The sequence below is a fragment of the Meleagris gallopavo genome, chromosome 13 (assembly GCF_905368555.1).
Source record: "Meleagris gallopavo chromosome 13, MGAL_WU_HG_1.1, whole genome shotgun sequence".
In the NCBI taxonomy this organism is placed as follows: Eukaryota; Metazoa; Chordata; class Aves; order Galliformes; family Phasianidae; genus Meleagris; species Meleagris gallopavo.
The window spans coordinates 11,242,853-11,263,775 of NC_139416.1; the positions used below are offsets into that span (position 1 = coordinate 11,242,853).

Here is a 20,923-nt window from a genome sequence, read left to right on the forward strand (position 1 = left end):
CTATCTGTGCTATACCTGTGGGAATACTCGCTCCTTGCTTTCCTCTCGTGCTTCTGCACCTTGCAATGTAAGCTAAGCAGCAAGATCTAGAAAGATCCTCTTTATTTCTTTCTAATCATAAGGCAATTGCAGGTTCTAGGTATGATACTATATAAAGACAGAACGTACATAGTATAACATAATGCATATGTGATTTAATAATTTCATGTTTAAGATGGGTTCTTCAAAACCCATAAATGTGATTTGAGTCCTTTTTATCTGTCCTTGATGTGATTTTTTTTTTTTTTTTTTTTTTTTTAGGGGTACTAATTATATGAGAACTCTTCCTTAAGCTCCACCAGTGTTGCCACCTTTCTCAGCTGTGCAGCTAGGTAAGACCAGAGAGGGGCTAAGCAGGGGACTTTAACAAGGACAACAAGGGCTGCAGTGAGGCTGTAAGATTTTTCTCCTAACTGCTTACATGTCTAGAGCGCCTTTTTTTTATGCAGAGTGTAGAAGTAAAGAGAGTATCACTGATGAGGAAGAAAAGGAATAATTGCTGTTGTCATATTAAAAGAACTTAATGGGAGCTTTCATTAAATCCGCATGACTTCTAGTTATAGCAGCATCTTCAAAAAGTTAAATTTTTAATTTCTGAACTATCTCATTGTGTTTTTTCAACTTTGTAGAACACTCAATCTTAAATGCACTGGTTCAGAAATAATACCAGGGAAAGAATCCAAAAACGCTGTACATTACTCAGATTTCTGCAAAAAAAAAGCCAATTTATTCAATGATTTCAATATGAAAGTGAAACCTTTATTTGGTATTTATTTTAAATAACTCAGCTGATAATTATTGGATGCCTGTGATGATAAAGCCGGAACATAACATAAAACAGGGTATGTGTAATACTGATCTCTAGCAAATACACTATAAGAAAGTTTCAATTAATTAGATTGAGGTCATTTTTTGCTGAAATGTAGATGTGGATAAATAATGCATAGGAATTAAGTCTACTTGATAAAATTCTATGGGACGTTATTATTAGAGCTTGCATTAGTATTGTCTTTATCTGCAGAATGCAGATTGTGTGCATATGCTCATTTCATACTGCCTTCTTACTGGAGGTGCTCCGTCAGTGGCAATGCTCACTGTCATATCGTTCCGTTGTAGAGAATTTCTAAATAACGTAATGATGGCAACATCTCAGCAATGGCTGTGCTGCTTCTGCTGCCATCGTGGCTTTTTTGTTAATGACACGTAAGCAGTAGTTTTTCCTCAGATTGATCCCCAGTCTGTTTTAATCAGTTTTTCTGGTGGAAGTTGTGGATATTGAAAATACGTGTCAACAAAAATCAGCTCAGGTTCTATAGGTGTAGCATTTTAGGCATTTAGATATTTGAGTGCCCTATAAAGTAACACCGTGTTGGTGATATTTGTTGTCTATTTAGAACTTTATAGATGCATTGCCATTGCAGTCAGTATGTAACAGGACATGCAGCTGAGCAACATAAAAGTACTGTTAGAAAAGGCAGATTTTGTTCTGAAAGCTTTTTAGTTGACGAAGTGATCCTTTTGTGCTTTATTTCACCTTGGTAGGTTCAACTGTTTTTAAAATGTATTGTAATATGTATTTTAATATTAATTATTAATGTACATATGCTATCCATATGTAATGTAATATTTAAAACCTATCCCATGCTCTTTTTTACATTCATTGTAACGTGTAAGCTCAAGACTTGCACAATAAGTACTAACAGGAAAACAGTACTAGGAGAAGAATGGAGGCTGAAAGCCTGACAGTGCAGCCAGCTTATCTTGCTCCTGGTTGTGTTATTTAACAAATCCATTTTGAAGCTCTGTTAGAACAATGCTGATCTCCTATAGGAAAAAGGAATCATCTTCTGCGTAATTTTTTTTGCGCAGTGATGTTTCCTCTCTCTCCAATCCTTGCTCCTCACCTAACTAGCTGCTATTTAGAAGAACTGTATTCGCTTTGGAAAGGTTTTGTTTGTTTTCCTGTCCCGAAGAACTAGGTCAGTACTCTGCTTTGCCTGTTCGATTGCATGCTGAAACAATGCTGGTAGAGTTCAGAGGTCATGCTGCATAATTTAGCCTAACTGATTTGGCTGGTTGTGAATAACGGAGATCAATTAAAGAATTCAGAGTGCTATCCTTAGTAAACTGGGGTGCTACTATTGCATAAAGAATGTATTTGTTCAGAAGACTTGTCACGTAGAAGTAGAAAGGTATTTTTAGTCATTGCTTACCTCTTAGTCCAATCTGCAATTTCATGTTGCGACTACATGCTGTTTGAAGAAAAAATTGTTCTTATGACTTGCTAAACTACTTTCTGCTCTCTGTGGACGTGAGAAGAAGGCTATAAGTAAGATTTTCTGATGTGCATGATCCAGTGAAATGGAAATATTTGTGTTCTTCAAATAGTCTGATGCACGTTTCTGGGATTTACCAGATAAATCAGTATTTTATGTTTGTTCACATCTTCATAGTATTAATCACACATATTTAAACAGGGTATTTGGTCTCAGGAAAGATTTTAATTTTAGATAGTGAGCAGAAAATAAAATCGTTATTGAAATTCTTTAAAAACAACTTTTTACTTTAATATAACATTCTGTGATTAAAGATCTGTCCTTGTCTCGTCTAACGCTCGGGATTAACTGGTCACGATTCTTCCTGTAATACAAGTATTTTAGCTGAGTAAGTTCATGTTTACTTGAATATCAATCAGCATAAGGGGAAACTTAACAATGCTGTTCATATAATGTTGCACCAGTCATTACTCATGATTTCTAAAAGCGGGATTTATATGAAATTATGTAATTTCAGTCTTCAGAAAATGAGGCTGCCATTGAATCCCATCCTACTTCTTAAATATGTATTTCATAATAAAATGGTCTGCAATTTTTATTATTTGGAACATTTCTTGTCTTGGTTGTATTGCTCCCTGTTTAGTCAATGGCAGATTTAAAACAAATACACAAGAAAAATCCTTCATTTCTGTGTACAGAGGAACTTTCCTGTAAATGCTTTGAAATTGTGACGCTGCATTATGAGTCTGTTCCATTACAAAGAACAGTATTGAGAAGGGATAACTAAATACATCCTTGGTTAATTAAAAACTTTTCTGTTCTAGCAGAATGCAAACTTATTTTGGCTAGTTCTTTTGAAGGTCTCCTATGATTTTACTGCCATTTTTCTCCCTTGCGTTTCCTAAACTGTCATGCCAAATATCTTTTGTTTTGTACTTTATTATACTTCTCAGAGTTTTTTAATAAGTTGCATATCAAAGCTCATATGCTACCATCACATGGGATATTTAATTGATGTCTGTTCTCAGGTTTGCTGTAGGACTTCTTTATTCATCTGCAGAGAATTCAAAGAGGAAGGAAAAAAAGACAAAATATCTTAGTTATGAATTCTGTTTTAATAAACGTGCTTTCTATGGATGATTCATGGATTTTGATTACATTCAATTATTTTTCAACAGCTCATGCTTCATCTCATCAAGAATTTCAATCATTGCCAACAGATTAATTATCATTCTACTGGTAGCCTTTTGTCTAATAAACAGTCATAATGAGCATGTTCGGGCTTGGCATATATAAATGTCAGTGATGTACCATGCAAATAATTCTAGAACTGGGTGCTGGATGTAGTCATGTTTTAGGTGTGCTTCTGAGGAGAGAAAAAAGCACTCTTTCATCCCTTATTTCCCTTTATCCACCCAAACTAGAAACCATCCTCGAACCAGTAGGGAAGGGTCATGTTTCTTTAGTCAATAATTTTGCTGAGCCATGGTGAAATACCGTAAGTCCTTTGCCTTGCACTTGATTTTTACACTGCAATTTATGCAGTGTGTTCTGGAAAACTTTTTGAGTGGATTTTTTTACATTATATTGAAGTGCTCATATGTGTTCTCTCTGCTAAACACAAGATTCCCCCAACCCCAACCAAAGGAAACTGTACAGAAATACTGTTCTGAAATAATATGGTGACGTAAGTGCTCTTTTTACATTTAATTTCAAAGCAGCAGTACCTTTTCAAACTATACATATTTCAGAAATGAGAGAACTGCCTTTTATGGCACAAAATCACTCCAGTCTTGTATACCTTTGGACAGATGGCTCATTTATGTACTGGCAGTGTAGCTTGACTAATTGCTTCAGACCTTCCCTTTTACTGCTTTATTTGGTTAAGAGGTGGGCAGCCCTACCCGTGCAGATATATGAATATATGAATTGTAAATAAAAACAGAATATGGGATATGAAGTGTTTGATCATATGAAGAGGCTTTCTTAAATGATCACAGAATGTATTAAGAAGAAGCAGTACGGGAAGCCTGGATTTGAACTCCAGAGACTGCTCTATACCAAAGGGCTGCAGTGCTCCCCGGCAGTGGTGCTTGTTGGGATGTGCAAGGCAGAGATGTGGTGATGATTTCCATGCAAGCAGTGCTGCCTAGCCTGGATGCTGCAGCACTCTTACTTCCCACTGTGAAAATGCATCCCTTTGTTCATGCTCTGTGAGGACTTTTTTGTTCTGTGACAGTTCGGTATCTTTTAAGTGAATTTGGAGACTGGAGGAGCATGAGCTCGGCTGTCCTTGTCTACATTTCACTCTTTCACAAAAGGGAGCGTTTGCTGATACACGTACTTTATGATAGGCAGGGTTTGCTCTTCTGACCCATGCTGTGCTGGCCATGCAATTGGCTACTGAGATTCATTTGAGTTGAATTGGCATGTGGAAACCTCTCAGCACAGAATTCATTTGTCTCCTTTTCATTATAGTGCACTACAGTGTGCTTACCCAGCAAAGGAAAACGCCACTGCCCACGGAACTTGTTGCGTCTAGACTCCAGTCTTCATTTTGATTATGGAAAATACTATTTTTGACCAGTTTTTGTGGTTGCTGTGGGAGCAGCTTGGTTAGCATTGCATCTGGACAGGTTTGACTTTCTAGCTGGCATAATATGGTCAAGTGAAAATGACCTTCTGCCTAGGTGAGGAGCAAATTCAGCTTCTTGTGTCTTTGCACTATTTTCTTGGCATGGTGCTATCTAAAGATCCAAGGTAGTTAAACACACCAAGATCCAAGTGGCAAGATGAGTCAGGATTATCCTCCTCATGCATTGCTCTTGTGCCTTCTAAAATTATAGAGGTGTACTTCAAGATTTACAGTGCAAAGGAAGCAGTGGGGGAAAGCAGGTATGAGGTAGTCAGTAAAATCTAACAATTCCAAATATATCATCTACTATGGAAATCTGAAAAAAAATTTTTTTGGCATGGTTGATAAGTGTGGGTGTTTCTAGCTATGTATTTAGTGAATAGATTTATTTACGCTGTAACCATAATGTTTCAATCCCTCACAACAATGCAAGTAGTCTTTGAAAGATATTTTTCATGCAGCAGGTTTTTTAATGTTTAAGTTCTGTGCAAAGATGAAAGTGCTGTCTATTGCTTAAAAGGAAGCTAATGAGATAATATTATATGTGGCTTCCTGAGACTGTTTGTTGAATAACTCTGCCCCTGCATATTGAGCATAAGCAAGTTTAAATATAACTATGACTGTAGTCCTACTTTCCTTTCTGGGTAAGCAGTGGTATTTTAGTCAGTCTTTTGGGTACTGCTGTGCTGAATGGAGTTCGGTGTTAGAAAACATCAGGGTGTCTCTTGCATGGTATAATATACAGAACAGGAATTTTTCACATCAGCAGTCTATCCATACCAAGCACAGAAAAGGAAGAACAAATATTGCTGCCTAGAATCTAATAGAAGAAGGAAGGAGGAGAAATGAGAGCAAGATAATATCTGAAGGTATTTTCAAGGAGTGTTTAGAAGGGCTGCTGCTGTGAGGTAGACTGTATCCAAGATAAACATTTCATTTCGGGGCACATCACCTTTCACAACAGATAAAAATATTAGAAACTCTGAAATGGATGGTAATGTTGGTTCTCAATTGAACCTTTGCTGTACTCTGTATTTTTTTTTATTTTTTTTTTTAATTACTTGTATATATGAATAAGAATATAATCAGGGTTGGGAACTGTGAAGCATTTAAGTAGGATAAATAAATACTCTACCTAATACCTAACAAAGCTGATACTTAGCAGATAATTACAATATTAAAATATAGGAATATATTGTAAGATATGAAATTTTATCTGGCACAGTAATAGTGTGTCTTCGCAGTGGCGGGTTACATGATCAGAAATTCTGAATAAATGTCTGAAGATGAACACAATTCTTTAGCTTTTATATTTAATGTTTTTATGTGAGATCTACAGTCATAGTGTTTTGATTTATGTTTGGTTTATGTCATCTTTAAAGACTTGGGGTTCTTCTTTGCACTTGAATAAATGGTTTTGGCGTTCTAATTACTTAGGTTGATGGAAAACTGAAGATACATCTTGTTCAAGCCTTTTCTTTGAAAGCTGTGTGTGTCCCTGTTCCAATAGAGAGATGAAACTTGCCTGGGTCTCATTTCTGCAACTTCAGTACTATTTACTTAAGCTTCATTCATTTTGGAATGCATTTAAACTTTTCCAGTGTTTGCAGTCCTAACTGATATATTGAAGAGAGTACACTAAAAGAATTTTTTTTGTAAAATCTATACAGTCAGTTATTTCGTGGAATCAGAGGATCATATTTGTTGTTACTACATTTCATACTCTGTGCTATTTCTTGAAAGAAATGTGGAGCTTTTTTTGTTTTGTTTTGTTTTGAGATTGAGCAGTTCTAAGATATTCCAGATAATCTTGAAAAATTGTGTTCAGTAACTATGATCTAGAGATAATCAGGAATCCAATATACCATTTTCTTCCCTGTATTTGTACTCTAAACATAGCATACTTCACTGTGGAGGAAATGGTACCTTAAGAAATCAATACAAATGTTTGGTGCATTCAAAGTACATATGAAGCTCAAAAACCCAATGCTCAATATAGGTTGTGGATTTATAAATAAAGCTTAATTTTTTCCAACTTTAAGATGCTGCTTCTGTCACTTAATGCTCTGAAAATTTTGTTGATCTTGCAGAGTTCTAGGTTGTATTTTTTTTATTGCCCCCAGTCTAGGTATTCCAATTAAAGATAAGCATTGCAGTGGCTTGCCCAAATTTTGCATATGAACCTGGTATTAAGAAGTATAGTATCACTACTAACCTCAGACTATTACTTGAATACTTATTCTGGTAAAGTTGTTTAAATTGAATAGTTCTTATTGCCTGACAGATGCTTAGTTGACATGTCAAAAGATATTTCCATATATGCAACATGGCTTTATCATACCTGCTTTATCAATAAAGCAGATTTGCAGATAAGCCTCTTCAGATATCTGAAGAGACCAAAAATCTTTACCTGATGCATTGGGAATTTTTCTTGGTATTGGCAAATGAACCATAAGTGTACTGTACCATAGGCTAATATTGTCTTACTGGCTTATAATGAGTTTGTTACAAATGCAAAATAATTGCAGACAGAATTGATATTACACTCCTATAAAGAACAGCAAAATCGATAAGACTCCAGCATTTCAGACAGCAGTATTTTTTTTCCCTATTATTTATATATATATAAATTGTGAATATGATTCTTCTTAACTTTTTTCAATCTCAGTAGAAGAGCTTTAAATCCGCAAGGGAAAATTGACTTAAATGAAACAATGCTACTTTTTGTTTTAATGACTTAGGTTGTGTATGGCATTACATAATTCTGAGCTCTTTCTAGAATCAAATCTTCAAGTTACTTCAAGTATGGTACACACGTAAAAATGATTATTGAAATGTTGTAATTACTTGGAGGGACGTAAACCAGAATGATGGTCTCTTAATTAAGTTTTTGTCTTCTTGAGGAGGATGGGGATGGGGAGGAAACTGAGGTTCCTACTTAAGCAGCATCTGTTAGACAGAATCAATTGAAAATTGACTCCGAGCTCCAGACTCAGACACATTTTAATGCATGTCTGAGTGCTTTTAAACCCCATTGACCAGCTTATAAATGATTAAAATACTTTCCCTGCAGCGTATGGAAGGTCTATTTATCATTATATCCTTTTGACGGTTCACAGTTGTAGTGACAGGGTGTGCGGCTTTGACCAGTTTGCAAATATCAGATAACATTCCTGCCAGTTGTGCTGCAATACGGCAAAGAATAGAATTTTGCTAATATTAGTCTTTATACTTGCAAAATAGTACTGTCTGATCACCTCTTGTAAGTGGCACTGTGAAGTACATAACTGAGTCAGGTATGCTATAGGACATAATTTCTGATATCTTGCTTCCAAAACTATTAATGCTTAAAAATAATAATAAAAAAATCACCTGAACATAATGTATATACATCTAGATTGATAAAATTATCTACTAATGTAGAGCGGGCAGGGGTTGGCTAGTATATGCAGCTGGAGAGAAATGAAGACATTGGATTGTTTTTTAATTATTTTTTCAACTGTTTATTTCTGCTAGTTTTGAAAGCAGCATTTTCATCAGAGATTAAATAAACAAGTTAAGATTTGATTTTAAGACTACTTTTTAAGAGTCTTAAATTCTACATCCAGATAAAAGTCTATACAAAAAAATATTGTGTTTTCAGCCACCCAATCAGGTTCACTTTAATTAGTTAGAAATACCTTCCCAGAATGTCTTCCAAAAGCAGAACAAGACTTGCTCCAGTTAGCAATTCTGTTTTTTGTTGACCTGAGGCATCTTGGTTTAGCTTAAGTGAATCATTTATTTTGTTGTTTGATGAACTTTTGTTACCATTCTAACATGATTTGAATCCTATTTGAAATGGGAATGTAATTGTGAAACATTAGTCAAGAAGCTGATAGTAGACATTTTGTAGGTGATGCATACAATGGAGCAGAAAAAGCAACAAGTCAATGGAGATTTCCATTACACTGAACGCTCTTTTTAAAATAAAATTAAAAAAAAAGTGTTTATTTCAGTAGCCATATGGATTTGTATATTTCCCCATTGAATCATCTCAGATGTGGGTAATTAACCTTAAAGGAATCTGTTTGTGAACAGAGATCATGGCATCTGCCTCTTGATGTTTCTTCATTAAAATGACAAAAAATGAAAGCTTCCCTTGCTGCTGTGATTTGGAGAGCAGTGCACAGTGTGGATGCCCGCTGCGCCTTGTGCTGGTGGCTGGATCCCAGCACCCTGCAGGTGCTGCCAGGCCAGGCAGAGGCGCAGTGCCCTAGCAGGGATTTTGACAGCAATGCTTCTCTGGAAAGAGGATACCAAGAGAGAAATGGGTTTGGGTTCCTCTGACATCCTGCTGCCCCTTACATGAAGCTTGATTAAGCCTGAGATGACATTTACAGTGGCTTCTCTCAAACTGGCCATACAGTTACCTTTTCTTTTCCTCATTCTGTGATTTCTCATTTGCCTTCCCTTTGCCTTCTATTTTTACAGGCCAAGCACATACCACGAAAAATACCATTCTCTATCTGACTGCGTGCAAGCCCTAGGAAAAAAATATTTCCGTTTACAAAAAAGGGAATTAGGGAACGGTTCCAGAAACAGCAACTGTAACACCACCGCTACCACAAACTGTTAAGAGCTTCATTTATAAGTGCAATTAAGCATATGGATAGCTCAGGTTTCATCATCAGCCCAGAATGGGACAATGCTGTTGAGGTAGATTCAGTCTAAATCTGTAACAGTAAAATTGGTTTAAGATGTAACCCTTTAATATGCCTGGAAATGAGAAGTTGTCAGACTGCTGCTATGTTTGGCAACATTTGCCAATGAAAGGATGCCATTTAATGCAGTAGGGAAAATGATAGCTGACAGATACACCTGGTGTATGCAGGGCATTAAATGCCTCAAATTTATCAAAAGGATCTGGGGCTGGGGAGCTGGTGGCTGGAAGAGGAGGCAGTTCTGTCCTTCCAGTTCAATCGCTCAAAGAGGAAAAGCAGCAAAAGAAGAGAATACTTTTGTTAATGAAATGAGGCCAGACTGTTCAAAAACATTATACACAGGCAGGAACTGCAGCAAAAAGTGTGTATTCTGTATGTTAACAGATATTATTATTGCAGATATTAAGCGTTGATACCCAACAGGAATGAGCATTTCTGTCCCTACCTACATCTGTGCAACTGTTTGACAACTAAGTAATTCTGAACATTTTTACTTAAGAAAAAAAACAACAACAACTGCTGTTTGAGATAAAAAGCAGGATAAAAACCAGTATTTTCCATTTGATAGCTTCAAGTATAACTAAATAGATAGGATTTCTACTCATTAAATTAGTGGTTTCTGTTTCTCTTTGTAGAGTTTGTGGGATTTGAATGAAAGTGCCTCATGTTGGCGTTATGGTTGAGGGGCAAAAAGAAAAGGAATCACTAGGATTAGCATATTTTGCTATAAAGTTTGTTTTTTTCTTTGCTTCTCAGGCAATAATCATATTTAGCAACTTTTGTAGCTGTAGACCAGATTGTGTCAGAGAACAAACATCTATGGGGGTGGATCTCATAAAATTCCGCTGCTTGCTGAAGTAGAAAATGAGTATAATCAACAATAGGGCTGTCAAACTGAGGCAAACCCGTAGAGCCATGGGTTCAGCGGCTATGTTATCTCTCTCTCCTGCAGTATAAATCTAAGGCATACTGTTTTTCAGTAGTATTTTCTGATTAGCAATACAAAAATATTGCACAGGCGGGTAAATTTGAGATGAATTTGCACTGTATCCTTAGATTTTGGACCTCTAGACAGAGAAGTTTTGTATAATAAATTCTCTGTTTACTAGCCAAGTTTTTGCAAGTATGTTATTCATACTTTGGCTAATCTTATTCTTTACTTGCTCTTAGTGCTTTCAATTCAAGTCATAAATCTGTTCTCCTCAGATTCACTGTTCTGCCAGAGATGTATCTGAAAGCAGGAGTGGACACATCAGTTGACTTGTAGGCCAGCTGGGTTATTAAAAAGCCCACTGACAGCTTGGTAGCAAATCACTGTCATAGGAATATTTCTACGTATGACCAGAATAGAATGGTAATGTTTAATCAGGCAGATTGTTTCAGTGCTTCTCCAGTGCTTTTTATAATATTGTTGTAAAAATCTGCAGGTAATGAAATGGTCCTTCATTTTAGTGTGACTTCAGATGTTTTGAATACCATTTAAAATCAACAGCTACTACAGTTGCTTTGGATGTTGGTGAACTAATTGAAACAGTAAAGCACACAGTGCCAATAAGAGTGTGCACAAGTTTCAGTGAGCAAAGATGTTTTGAGGTAGTTATCTGACGCATTTTTGTACTTGTGTATGAGAATTACTGTTTCTGTAGTTTGCACAAATGAAATATACGTGATATATATTTGTGGGGTGAATGATGTGTGCGCTGTTGTTTTGTTCTTTTTTTTTGCCGCTCAGACTTATTGCTTATGTTTTGGAACTTTTTCTCCAAATTCCAAACTTTTGTACTCGTTAGTTATCAGCTACATACAGGACTGAAGTGTGATGTTGTCAAGGCAATGAATGAAGTTTATTCCTGGCAGTAATATGTTAATTTTTGTTTGCCTCAATGAAATAATCACTCAGGATCGAGATGTGCTAATGTGAAAATTAAGTGAAGGGTGTAATGCCCATCAGTGAATTTGAAAATCATTATGTTTTCTGAAGTGTTTCCTTCATGAACCTTGTAAGAGCTCGTCTACGCAGGATCTATTTTAGAACAGCTAATCAGGAGGGGGAGTATTCAAACTAAGTTTTGCCAAGCATGGCACAGTTCTGGAGATAGCTTGTAGATTCTACATCTAGTGTCAGTCAGAAAGAATTCTCCTTAGTTGCTGAGGAGAAGGAAAAAAATTAAAACTAAATTATTTTTTTCCTCCAATTCATATTGTTGAACTGAGATTCAAATACTAATTTATAACTTAACTTGAAACTGATTTGCCTTCAGCATTGGCCACCAACTGCTGTAACAGTTTTGCATGGCCCAGTCACTTCTAGCTTCTGACAAAGCTGCTTTTCTCATTTCTAAGGATCTTGTTAATGGATTTGTGATCACGCAGAGCTGCATTGTTACCCTTCTTCTCTTTGAATAGCCCTGCTCTGCAAGTGACTGCATTAGTATTAATGGAACAACTTGAGTAATAAGAAAAGTCCTGCTCAGTTCAGGTAGATTGCAGGATCTGGTCTTTAGACAGGACTAAAGTGAAAAAAGAAAATAGTAGCTTTTCCCCTTTCATGTTTCTTATTTGGCTGAGCTGAATAAAAATTGAGATTTTCAGTAGTACATGATCCTGATGAAAAGTGAAATCTCACCATTTTGTGTGAACATTTTTGCACACCTTCACAGTAGGGATTTTCCTTAATGCCTTTTGCATTAACGGCTGTGACAGGAACTCTGCTTCCAGCAGTTTCAAGTGGTTAAATCAATAATAGAAATAGTTTAAAAATACTAATCCACCGCTGCTATGTGAACATTCTCTGCCCAGCCTGCAGACTGTGTATGCAAACAGATAATGGTGGGCATCAATAATTTTTAATGTTGAATTTTCCATATCTAAAATTTCAGTAAATAGCTCTTCAGATAATTTAATTTTTCAGAGGGCAAAAGTCTAGTCAAACACATGGTGTGTAACCATATGCTAACAGAAGTGATTCATTATCATTGATGAAAGGAATTCAACCAGTATGAATTGGCAGTTGATAATTTGACATATGCAGCAAGGCAATGAATAGGCACAGAATTTCTTGCGTGTGAATTCTTTTCATTATACCAGAGAAATATGGGTAGCTGAAATTATGTGGTGTGGTACTTTTGTCAGGAGCTGTTCCTCATCTCTAGTAATTAGAAATGTTGTGTTAAGTTATGATAATTGTCTTCTGAAATAAGATTAGAGTAAAGAATAGGGAGTGAATTGGGGAGCATATAAATAATATCTGATAATTACAGCAGCAGTATAAAAACTGTATTTGGTTGAAATAGTGTAGATCTACTGCAGGTAGTGAAGACTTAGTTTGCATTTGACTGAGAGCTGATTTGGCTGATAGGTACTCAGGGTGATGAACCACCACAGGTTTAGTGGTCTCAGATAAGCTGAATGTGAGTTAATCTTGGCACACCTGTGTTGTCTGGTGGAGCATGCTGGAGTGAGATTTCCCATCCACTAAGCTGGTTGAGTGGACGTGTCTGTGCTATTGAGTGTGTTAGGTACTACTGATTCTCTGGGGAAATGTGTATGATGGGTCATAGGGGAGGTATCATATGCAGTAATATACCTTTCCTTAGCTATTTCTAGGCATGGAAAGATTGTTATGAGCATTAAAATAGCTTTGCCTGTATATTTTTTTTTTCCATTGGAAAAAGGACAAATAGGCTATTAGTCTAAACAAAAGTGCATCTACTTTTTAAGCAAAAAAGATGGGTATTTAAAAAACAAACAAACAAACAAAAAAACCACCTAAAAAACCCCTGGTGTGTGTGTGTATATATATATATTTGAGTTAGCAAAGTAAATAATATGTAACTATCCTCTTGTAACCCCCTGCCTGTATCCAGTTATATTCACTGCGCATTCTAATGCTGTTTTGTTGTATATGGGTTAATTCAAGTGGTCTTTGCAGTTCCATGACTGCTCTGTTAACTAGCAGCAATATGCATAGCAAAAGACTTACCTTCTTCAGGTGAAAGGTGCCGTGTAACTTCCCCCTCCTACACTCTTCCTGTCCATTATTTATGATTTTTGCTTTGAAAATAGTTTATCCCATAATTTGCCTTTGAGTGCATTCAGTCCACACTTTGATCTGAAAGATTAAGAAGATGAAGGTTTTGGATGTGGTCCCCAGATGAAGATCACAAAGACTTGATGAGGGCAAGGGGGATCAGAAATAATTAAGGAAAATGTAAATGTACAATACTGCAGAGAAGTTCACCTTTTTTGTAAACATTTCCCAGAAGGAAAATCAAATTCAGTCTTGGTGCATGTATTCCCAGTGAATCTCTGCCATATTAAAACCCTGAAGGGGAGTTAGAAGACAGAAGAAATAATATAACCAGGCTTCCACTACAGCGAATTGAGGCATTAGTTCATCATTCCATCGAAGGCACGGTCAGACTTTTCCTCACTGTAAAAACAAAACAAAACACAAACAAACAAATAAAAAAAACCCTCTGCATTTTCAAATAGACAAAGAGACCTTTGCTTTTATCACAAAAAATCTATTTTCATATTTATGGAAACCAGCAATCATATTCCATCAAAAGGAAATACGTATATTATCTGCTTTTTATATCTGTTATGTAGTCATGCATGGCTTTTCACTGTTCAAGGAATTAGTCAAGCATATAATAAGTAGATCACTGACCGTTTAAGAGTATTTTTTTCTGAAATGATGCATTGTCAGTTGACTGGAGACAACATATTCTGGGGATTTCTTCATTTTTCTAAGTATGCCTCAAGTTTTCACAGAATCACAGAATCACAGAATTGTAGGGGTTGGAAGGGACCTCTAGAGATCATCGAGACCAACCCCCAAGTTTTGGCCATTGGCTTTGAAGTCTATGTGTATATATATATATATATATATATATATATATATTCCCAACAAAATTAAAGCTCAGTAAGAAGTAGAAGAATTTGATGCATGTATGTAACACTCTCTACTGCAATATTTATATTTTATTTGAAAAAAACATTGCTTTTAAAATTGGATGTTAACTCCACATTGAAATTTAACCTTAACTCCAGGTATTTTTACGTCTGAGGTCTAGTGGTGCTGTTTTGTTTTGCTAAAGTAGTTTCAGTCATGGGATCTTGGAGTACACTGAAGAGAGCCAGGTGATGAGGTGGCAGTGTATGCAGATAACCAACCTGAGTTGTTAGGCTGTGGTGCTGGTGCTGTGGGAGATCTCTGGTTTCCCAGTTGCTGCCAGATGTGCAGAGACAGCTGAGCACTGTGTGCATGTCACTGCTGGGCTCAGAGCTGCAGTCCCGCCAATGACTGCTGTGCCCAGCTCTCTGAAATGGCTTTGCAGGAGGCTTGAGCTTCTGTGAGCTGCAGACCTGGCTTATATATAGCTAATAACAGCTAATGCTGGGTAAAATGCAGTCTTTGCAGGCTTTGCGCTGGCAAATACATGCGTCTCTGAGCATGTTTCAGCAGATCTGCTCACTGCTGCCTTCTCATTATGTGTTTTGACAACATCCAGGATCAGAGAGCTCTAATGCTCTAAAACTTTGTTCTACTTACAGAGTTGAAACCATTTTCGTACTACATGTCCAGAATGACAGGAACATTTGGTAACAGTGAGCACACTTGGGCTTGCTTCTGGAGTGGCTGCAAAACCAGAAGGGCTGGGAAGATTTCTTCTGAATTTTTGTTCTCAGCTTGGATCTGGATTCTTTGTTACTCTGCCTCAATGCCTGAGCCAACTAGCTTTGCAGAGAGGTAGAGATATATCTGGAATTCATTCCTAGTTAAAAATGACTGTGCTGTTAAAACATCCTCATAGGGTGATGCCACTACTTGTAGACTTACAATAAATCATGGCTACACTGAAAGTCCAGCAGCTTGGGCTAGTTTGCTGGGGAAGTTCTGTTATCTGACAGAAGCAGTTACTACTGTGCAAGTTCTTCTTTCAGTGACAGTAAAATAAAAATGTGCCTGTGAGGGTGGACTTTCCTGTCGGGTCCTAACTAAACGCATGTAGGTTGCTCCAAAGGTAATGGTAATGCCTACTATTTACTAAATGGATACAAATTGCACAATAACACTATTTAACAGAACAAATTCTCACCTACAAAACCCAATTTTTCAATATAGTTACCACCATTAGCTATGCATTTTTGCCATGGAAATGCTTTTAGGAAAAAACAAGCATTTAGCATACCTGTTCTGTATTGACTAAGCAGATAAACATAATGATTCTGTAATTTCCTTAAATGTATTTCCATCCTTCAAAGGATTGCTTAACATGCAATTAGTTCCTCAAATTAAATGAATGTCATAATAAAGGTCTTATTGAAAGTAGAGCTAAGAAAGTATCTGTTGTCTTTAAAATCCCTCATATTTAAACAAGCGATTCTGATTCATTTTATTATAAGTTAATGATTATTTTTAATGGGAGATTAAGTGTGTAGGTTCATTATATGGCTTTCTGGAGGTCAGTGCAGTTGTTTTGCTTAAAATCTACTAAAAAATTAATAGACTCTGATCTTTAGGACAAAAACTAGCAGCATACTTTATTGGGGATGCTGAAAACCCTTCTGAACAGCAGAACTTATTGAAATAAATTCCAAGATTTTTTTTCCAATGAAATAATAGTAATGGATAAAAACCACCTATGCCAGTTCCACTCATTGAATTAGTGCTAGTGACCACTAGTGAAATGCAGTGCTGTGGGAGAAAAGAGCAGTGCTGTACAGATGTTTTCCAAGCCTGTTTTTGGTGTATGTTGAAGAGAGATGACAGTAAATAAAAAAAAATAATCAAGGCAGACTTTCTTTTGGAGAGTGTTCTGCAGTAGAACTTATTTTCAGAAACAAACTAGCCCAAACACTGGATGTTTGCAAGTTTCCCTTTAGTAAATAAAAGATATGCCTAAAGCCTTTGAGAGAGGAAAATCGTACAGTGATGTAAGTATGCTTATGTAAGACAAAAAGGACTTAGTTTTGGGGGATGTTGTTGTTTAACCCCCTCAGCAGCTCAGCCCAATCCAGCTACTCTCCTCCCAGAGTGGGGGGGGGGAGAGACGTGGAAAAGTAATAGTGTGAGAACTCCTGGACTGAGATAAAGACAGCTTTCTAGGTAAAACAAAAGCGAAACAAGGAGTTCCTTTGCTGCTTCCTGGGGGCAGGCAAGTGTTTAGCCACTCCCAGGAAGTTAGAGTTCATCATATGTAGCAGTTTCTTGCTGATACCCAACCAGAACCCCACCCACCCCCAGAGCAACTTGAGGCTATTACCTCTTGTCCTGTTGGTTACATGGGAGAAGAGGCCAACCCCCGCCTCTTCACAACCTCCTTTCAGGTAGTTGTTGAGAGCAGTAAGGTCAACCCTGAGCCTCGTACAGACTAAACAATCCCAGTTCCCCCAGCTACTCAACATGAAACGTGTGCTCCGGACCCTCACAGCTCCATTGCCTTTCTCTGGGTGTGCTCCAGGGCCTCAGTGTCTGACTTTTAGTGAAGGCCCAAAACAAAGTATGTGAAGTGCGGCCTCACCAGGGCTGGGCTCAGAGAGACAATCAGTTTCCTGCTCTTGCTGACTGCATTATTTCTGAAGGAGGCCAGGATGCTGTTGGCCTTCTTGGCCACCTGGACACATGACTGGCTCATGTTCAGTGGAGCATCAACCCAGCACTTCCAGGTCCTTTTCTTCCACGCGACTTTTCAGCAACTCATTCTGTGGACACATTTTGTGGTGGTAAGAAAGGTGTTTTCAGATGTTTTATAACTGAATATTTGCCGAGCTCCTTTTGCTAGTCATGGATGCTTATGTACGGGTTATTAATTCACATAGTTTCCACATAGCTGTGTGCTATGTTGTTATTGCTTTAAGGAGGTTGTCTGTGCTGCAGAAGAAATGGAATGAGTCACAGACCAGTACTCTTTGCCCTCCAACAGCAACAACAAACTCACGTTGGCTGTGACTTCTGGTCCCGCTGTTTGCAGCATTCTTTCTATTGCTTTTGTGAGGGATAATTCTAAGAACGTGACAACAAGTTAGCTAGCCCTGTCATAGAGGTACAAGGGAAAGGTGAACAAAGTGTGCTTGATTGGGCTTAATTGTTTGTTTAGTGTGCTTACAGGCTCATGGAGCTTGCTTGACCATCCTGGCATTCAGTGATGAAAAGGAGAATGCTCTCTAAGCTTCTTACTGGCTTAAAAAGAAAAAAAAAAAGTAAAACAAACACAAATGCCATAAAAGCCACACACGTGTGTTTTCCCAGTACTTAACAGCAGTTTAACTTATCAGCAGGGGTGCATATAGTCATTGGCCTTTGAGTTCAAACTTCTTTCAGTACCATGGCAAGGAAGTGTGGTTTAGATCTGGTAGACTGAAATGATATAATGGAGCATAGATGAGGTGGAAAATATCTTAAACACAATAAGAGAACCGAAGTATAACCCAAAGAGCTGTGCCTTATGTTATTATTGGAACTGATCAGCAAACGCTTGCTGTGACATCAGTGAGCACTTTTTATGTTTCTAAACATACAATTTGCATGGAGAATCTTTAATACATCAGTTTTATCCTGAAGATCATAGGAGGATCAACTTTTCTAGGGTCCTGAATTTTTTTTTTTACCATTTCATTTGCTCTTCTAGCAGAGAAATTGCAGCTTATCATTGACCATATATATATATCTGAGCAGGGTACATTAATATGCTCTAAAAGTCTGCTTAAAACTCTGAAGTGTGTACATTGTATGACTATGCTAGTTAATCCAAAACAAAAATTAAGTAAGATTTTTGTATATAAGGGGAAAGCTGAATGTGAAATTAAAATGTAAATCAAAAAGTAATTGGCTTTTTGTGCATAGTTTAGATAAGATTTACTTTTGAAGAATGACTTTGTGTTTAACACAGCAGGCCAGACACCATGTGGCACACTTGCACTTAATAATGGCAACCAATCTAGACCATAAATATTGCAAACGATGCCATTTGAATGAGGAGCCCTATGAACCGTAATAAAAACCCCTGTGATTAATTCTAAAACTGCTCTGTTCATATTAGACCTGCAGTGGCCTCCCTGATGAGATCAATACAGCGTAGCAGAGTGATTCTAATAGAAGTGTTATTATCTTTTAATCTTCAGGAGAATGCCAACTTTGAGAATTCTTCAGCATTCTGGCTGCTTATTTTCTCAGAACAACCTTGAAGGCAGTTGTTTTCTAAAATGAAGATACATTAGAGTCTGTTCAAAGATTTATCAATAATACGACACGGTCACCGTTTGTGGAGCCAACAGCTAAAAGGCACATTTGTGTGCCGAGACTTACAATTGGTCACAGTGACCTTCCCTGTCAGCCTCTATTTTCTCAGCAGACAAATGTCTACACTGAATGAGGAGTAAAGGACAGGGATGGGGTTGTGGGAGGGGGGGGAGTGGCACAGTACGGAGCGGTGCTCTTCTGTCTGCCAGCAGCAGCATCTTCCTGAAGCATAGGTTGCATAGATTATGTCTAGACGTTTGTCTAGCACACCTTTCTCTCTGTGTGCTATCGGCAATCCTAACTGGAATCCATGGTTTGTAATGAATTTTCGATGTCAGGGGAGATGAAACTGTAGCAACAATTGCTATAATGAGGAATATCTGGCAAGTCTGTGAGGATACATTGTCATTTGAATATTCTTAGGAAAATCAAAAGGCAGGACATTTTGATTATGATGCTTACTGTATTTTTGCTGGAAATAATTTGAAAATATTCATTAACTTGTGAGTGCAGCAAGATAGGAATAAGCATTCATTAGTTGGTTGGTTTTTTTTGTTTTTTTTTCAGTTGATGGGGTCTGTGTCACTGGCCTTGTTCTTAACCTTCTGAAGAAATGATTATCCTGACTAAATTTTGAGGTTTTTACATTTTATTTAGAATGCTATCAAATACATATATATATACCTACGGCATAATATACAGCCTGCTCCACGTGAGCTAAGCAGCGCTGTGAAGATTGAGACAACAGCAAATAAGCAAAATGGGAATTCTTTTGTTCTTGCTTGTCTCTGTCCATAAGAATGTAAATGTAAATTTGAAGGACCTGTGTTACAAATCTGATTTCTATGGGAATTTTATACAGACAGGAAATGCAGCAAAAATTAAGCTACTCCATATAATGGAAGAAAATGTACAGCTAGTGTGTCGTGAAGAAGCTGGTGGTCAGAAAAGCTGTCCGTAGACAATTGGCTGTGTATTGCTAACAACATGTGCACACATGATCTGTAGAATGATAAACCAGTGAGGAAAAAGGTGGTGTAAATAAAGATGTATTGTCTTCATTTCAGACTTCCAACTAGCTTAATTATTAAGAGTTGAGATTAAGCAAGCTAGCCTTGTATTGATTGGAGTCTTTACCAACTCTTGTCTGCAGTGACAGCTATTTCAGTTCATTTCTGAACTTGTTTATGTTTTTTGACTGGCTTAGGATGCTCGAAGGAGAGGTGCTCTAAGACTGGTACAAAAAAGTTCACTTTCTTGTGGGCAGATGCCAGTACAGCTCTATTTCAGTGCTCTGATAACAGCTTTCTTCTGGGCATGCTTTGTGAGCCTGCTCCTCTCACATACTGCTTGTTCCTAGAAGTGATGATTTAGGTGTCTCACCTTGGAGCACAAATTGAAGTGCGTTGGCTCTCTTTGGGAGTGCCTGCAGGATGGAGCAGCGAGCTTGCTGTGCGCACATGTGATAGCCTATTGTGCGCTACCTGCTGTGTGTTTTAAGAGCGTCGCAGCTTATATGTTAAAGCATTGATGTTTCCTTTAAATTAATGTGAATTTGAACTTCTTTGTCTAGTCTGTTTGAAGGTGTATCACTGGAAGAGAAGGATGTCAGTTTTTTGTTTGTTTTTGTTCTCCCCTCCAGCAGCAGCAACCAAAAAAAAAAAAAAAAGAAGAAATTGTGGCACTGCTGGAGGGCTGCACTAAAAGACTTTATACTGTGTCACTTTGATTTTGGCAGTGTTCATTAATGCCACTGGAGAAGGTATCATATCAGACAAGTTTCTCATCAATGAAATTCGTCCACTGTGTTTTAAAATGTTGCTGTGTAGATTTTTACATTTAAGTACTATCCTGTCTGCTTTAAAAACAGAAAGTTTGAAAAGTCTTTCTCTTAGGAAAAAAAGATCTCACCACCAGACACTGTTAATGATGCAAAATGTCTTTACAAATGTAATACTCAGATCAATTTTTTTCTTGTTTGATTGAATCAGGAAGGGAACCAAGAAATGTTACTTTCATGTCC

The 20,923-nt window shown here is 37.3% G+C and overlaps 1 long non-coding RNA gene across 1 annotated transcript in view; it reads left to right on the top strand.

Moving 5' to 3' along the window:
• The first annotated feature begins 231 nt into the window (after nucleotides 1-231).
• Nucleotides 232-20,923, top strand: part of LOC146543494 (uncharacterized) — a 77,010-nt gene continuing 56,318 nt past the window's right edge. Inside the window, exon 1 of the long non-coding RNA XR_014886080.1 lies at nucleotides 232-371. This is a non-coding gene — a long non-coding RNA (uncharacterized LOC146543494). The remainder of the gene's footprint in view (nucleotides 372-20,923) is intronic.